The sequence below is a fragment of the Cynara cardunculus genome (genome assembly GCF_001531365.2).
Source record: "Cynara cardunculus var. scolymus isolate 2C chromosome LG 4, CcrdV1, whole genome shotgun sequence".
Taxonomy (NCBI): Eukaryota; Viridiplantae; Streptophyta; class Magnoliopsida; order Asterales; family Asteraceae; genus Cynara; species Cynara cardunculus.
This window is the reverse complement of record NC_037531.1, coordinates 16,936,416-16,942,035: the sequence shown is the minus strand read 5'-3', so window position 1 is coordinate 16,942,035 and position 5,620 is coordinate 16,936,416.

Sequence of the window (5,620 nt, the reverse complement as noted above, 5' to 3'; positions counted from 1 at the left end):
TATATATATATATATATATATATATATTAATTATTTAATTGAATTTGCAAATTCAAAATTATTTTACCAAAATAATTATTTATTTTCTAGTTTTTTAATAAAAATTAAGAAAATTAATTAAAATAATATTTTTACGGTTTTAATTCATCTCCTAATCATTTCTCTTTTAATATTTCAAAAATATCATTATTTTCGTAAGTAGCAACTCCTTAACTTGTAGAGGGATCAAAGTGTAAAAAAAAGTTTCTAAACATATCCATAAATACAGAGACCAGATCAGTAAATTAATCTCAATACTTCTACAAGTAGCATAAAGTTTCACTTGTGGATCTTTTTCTTTTTCTTTAACAGTGGAGTTTTAATAAAGAACTGGAATATCCAAACCCCACTGATGACCAATTTGCTTCCAAATATCTCGAGCCATTTATCTAATTTACAGATTTGGTTCCTATACTTGCGGACCAAGTTCAAAAACTTTTTTAGATTTTGACCCATCTGCAAATTGAGTAAGGTGCCACTTGTAGAAGTAGTGATATTTTCAAAATTTATGATAGAAATGGCTAATAGATGAATCCGAAGCCTGAAAATGACTATTTCTAATAATTTCCCATTTCTAATACATTAATCTTCTAAAATCTAAAAACATGGACAAAAAAGATGTTCGACAAAAGGGTCGTGCCTACAATCTTTTAGCGGGCGCACACCGTCCCACCCTAAAACATTATTATATGAGACAAATTAGGTGTACAATGTTTATTAGGTTGTTGATTTTGTTGGTCCCAAAGGGGTTCTACAAGAGTAAACAGTTTTTTTTGGAGGGGATGACTACAAACATACAATTTTCACTTTTAAATTCTTTTATTGATTTAGCAATAACCAATATGGAATAACGGTATAGAGATTTATCTTGATTCCTCAAAATTTTATGTTATCTTCAAATCTAAAATACTCTTAAAAATATACAGATTTCTCTTTTTTGTGAATTAAAGAAGTTTTACCTGCATTATGCAAGTACCCTTCAGATCTAAAATACTTTTTATCTTCATACCGTTTTGTTGTGAAGTTTCAAGTGTAAAAATATTGTCTCACATAAACCTAACACACACTCTCTCTCCATATATATATATATATATATATATATATTATTTATATAACTTTCTTGATTGTTAAAAGATGCTCTTAAAATACAAAAAGAAAATGTGATTCATCTGGGGATAGTGATGACAGAAATGAAAAGAAGGGGTTTTGGGTCATTGACTTTTGGGTGCGTTGACTCAGAATTGGCTTTCCAAAAAAAAGGTAGCCATGTGTCTTTTTAGCCAGGGTTCAAGAACCACCGTGAATCACCACCGGAGCTGCCGCCACAACCTACCGGAGCCACCATCATTCTCTTCCTTCTTTCTTGTCCCCTAAGCTAATCATCATTCCCTTCATGCATGCACCATCGCATCAACTTCCTAACTTCACCCAACAAATGCTATTTAATTTAACTAAAAAAATATTAGGGGACGCATTTGGAACGTAAAACATGATAAAAATAAAAACTGATAATTTAAAAACAGAATCAATATAAGATTGTTTGTTTTTATAAACTATAGATGTTTGAATCTATATAATTGTCTATTTTACCCTTCAAAATGTTATAATATTGAATTTAAATACGTTTATATAGTTTTATTTGTTTATTTATCATCATTACAAAATTTACCATGGTTTGTACAGACAGCAAAACACCTGTTAGATAGCATCTATTTCACTCTCATTTTAGTTACCTGAGGGATCATGAATAACATCCATTGGGAGCTTAAAGGACCGATTAGGCAAGGATCAATTAAGATTAATCAGTTGAAAGAGAAGTGATTAAGAAACACCAGTTGTCAGAGGTCTAGAGAATAATAAGAGGCAAATAATGAGTTGGTTTACCTCTTACCTCATAAGAGTACGAAAAGACATAGGTATCTCTGAAAAATTGGAAGAAACAAATAGTCTGCATGATAGTGATGGCCAAACCGGCTAAGCCCGGCCCAAGACCGCCGGAGGACCGGAACCAGGGCCGGCTTGGGACCGGGACGGGTAGGGACCGGTTATAGGCCCGACGGTTACAGCCCGATACACTTTTTGGCGTTTTTGGGACCGAGACCGACCGGGACCGGTTATGGGACCTGCCCGGCCTGGTCAAACTAGCCATTTTTTCCTAGCCGTTGGGAGCAATTGGTAGCCGTTTTTTTTGGGATTTTTTGCAACCAAATCACTATAAATATGTATTTCATTTGGGAGTACACATACCAACTTCCTCTCTTCTTCTAAAACGCAAAAAACGTTCACAATTCTTGGTCTTTCGCTATATTTTGTGAATTCGACTCGTATTAATTTCTCGTTTCCACTTCATAATTCTCGTTTATTTCTCTCTTTGTCTTACAAAAATGGCCGGTGAACAAACATCAAACGAACAAGTTGTCTGAGTTCTCGCCGAACACGGACGAAAGTCCGAGATTTGATAATCACTACAACTTGGTGGTTATCACGAACGACAAAAGAAAGACACAATGCAAATTGTGTCAAGCTCTTCTTACGGTGGAAGAAAATTATACGCTAAGCAGGCACACCGAAAAAACGTGCCCGGGGTTGAGGTCGGGGGGCAATCTGATTTGGAATCACTACAGCCGATTACCAGATTCCTCAGGCCCAGTCTGATTTGTTAAAGAAGTATGACCGCATGATCATACTTCTTACCAAATCAAACATAACAGGTTGATAATAGTTTTTTTGGGGCCTTGTTTAAAATCTCACATTTAACATGCTAAGGGACGGCCTTAATCTAATGACTCTCCTCTCTTGCCTTAAGAGGTCCCTTTTTCCATGAACCTTCCACGAACAATGAAAAACTATTCTCTTTTCAAAGCTACGACAATTTATGTTTTGCTGTTTTTTGTCGTAAAAAAATATTTAAATTCTTCGACATCATAAATTGTCGATAAATAAAAATTATTGACAGATCAATCCAATCCAATACGATCGGATCGGACCGGACCGAACCTCTTTTGACCTATCAGCCAACCCACTTGACCACCTATTTTGCCTCTGATTTTCTACTTGAGTATTATACTAATTATTCATTAAATAATTTTGAGCTAATAGTTCCAACTAGAGATGGCCAAAAACCGGTCCCGGGCCGGTCTCATTCGGTCCTCACCATTCTCATAACCGGCCATAACCGGTCCCGGTCTCGGTCCCGGTCCCGGTCGAAAATGATAGGACCGGTATAGGTACTTTATAACCGGTTATGGGCCGCCGGTCCCGGTCCCAACCGGTCCTTCATTAAAAAAATAAGATTTTTTATTTTATTTTTTTAATGATATATATTTTTAATACATTATAAAATTTATAATTTGGTCACTCAAATACACTTTAAAAATGCGTTTTAATATAATTAAAATTACGTTTTCTTATAAAAATACATTATAAAATTATTTAAAAATACATTTATTTATAAAATTAATTGAATTTTCTGGCCGGGCCGGGCCGGTCCATAGTCGGTCCCATAACCGGTCCCGGTCCTGGTCGGTCCCGGTCCCACGAAACTACCAAAAACCTCAACCGGTCCCGGTTTTCAGTCCCATAACCGGTCCTTACCGGTCCCGGTCCCGGGCTGGTCCTTTGTCGGTCCCGGTCCCAGTCCTCCGGCGGTCCTGGGCCGGGCCGGGCCCATTTGGCCATCTCTAGTTCCAACTAGTGATGGCCAAATCGGCCAAGTCCGGTCCAGCCAGGTATCGTTGGAGGATCGGAACCGGGACCGACAAAGGACTGGTCCAACTGCCCATAACCGGTTATGAAGAATCTTGACCGGTTTTACCATTATCGACCGAGATACGGTCTCGGTTATGACCGGTTATAAGAAAGCTTGGGACCAATTAGGCCCGGCCCGGAAACGATTTTTGGCCATCATTAGTTCCAACTGATCTATTTAATAATGAATCGATTAACTAAAAATCGACACAGATTAACAAACAAATAAATTTCAGTTGATTGAAAATATATATAAATTTCCAGATGATGGATTGAATTATATATATATTATAAAACATTTGACAAAAACTTTTAAAAACCATTGTTTATACATGAAATACTTTTTATTGATGTATATTATTTAAAATTCAAATTAAAAGTAATTTTTCATGAGTACAACTTATTAAAGCTCCATTTTTAAATTCTTGTAACTAATTGTAAATAAAAAGTAATCAGAATAATGATAAACATCCATTATATATATATATATATATATATATATATATATATATCAATATGTTGAAATTAATTTATGAAAGATTGAAAAACCCATTTGTTTCATGCAAATGAATGTGAATTTTCATTCACTAAGTTGAATTTGGGAATAAAATTTGAGCTTATAAAGGAATGAATCCATTATATTATATAAGATTAAACAGTTTTGTAATATATATTTTTCATTAACAACTGCTTAATATTTCTAACCAAACACTTTCTTTTTATTTTTTAAATAACTCTTAAAATTGAAAAAAAAAAAAAAAAAAAAGAGATTGGGCGGGCCTACAAGTTTGGTGTTGAACTACAGGTACAGGCTGAAAAGATGGAACAAGAAACAGAAAGCCCAGTTCAGTATGAGAAACAGTTTACATGCATGTATTGTAGATTGTAGACCACTGTTGACTTGTACCCTTTCTAGTTCTACAATCAAAAACCAACCAATTCTTTACTCATTTAGTTAGGGACTAAATGTTTACTGGATAAATACTTCACTGATAATAACCGTCATCCTTGTTTACGTAGCAATGACATCACTATATATTGCTAAATGCACTCTTACCTACCAAATGGTTGTTTGTTTACCTCTTAATAGTTTCACTAAAAAGCAGTATCTGAACCGTTAAGAGGTGAATCTTGTTTGACAATTTTTTTTGTCTCTTAATAGTTTTAAAACCTTCTAAATGATTTTGTATCTTAGGTCTCCCTTAACCATTCAGCACCCTAATTTCATTCTAAATAATTATTGAATAATTATATTTTATTCTGCATTATATTATAAGAGTCTCTTAGGGGCTGTTTGACAATTGCTGAATGGTTTTGTGCAGAATGATTAAATGGTCAGAATGATTAAGAGGCTATCATGATATAGTGCAAAATGAAATATAATTGTTTGGTAATTATGTATAATAAAATTAGGGCTCTTAATGGTTAAGGGAGATACATGATACAAAAGCATTCAGAGGGTTTTAAAACCATTAAGAGGCATACTTTTTTTTTGCCAAACAAGATTCACCTCTTAATGGAACTATTAAGAGATAAACAAACAACCCCTAAAAATCATTATGACCATTTAATCATTCTATATCAAATCATTTAACAAATATAATAAAGCAAAAAGGAAGGCTAATGGCACCCCTTATCACTTGTCAAGGGCACCCCTATCTCCTATTTCATCATTTCTTTTTGTTTGTTTTTTTTGCATTTTTGTCCTTTTATTGTCCTTTTCTTTTCTATACTAATTTCTTTTAGTTATTTTAATTAATTGTAATAATATTATTATTACAAATATTATTTATTATTCTATAAAAATTAATATTAAAAAATATTATATTTTAAT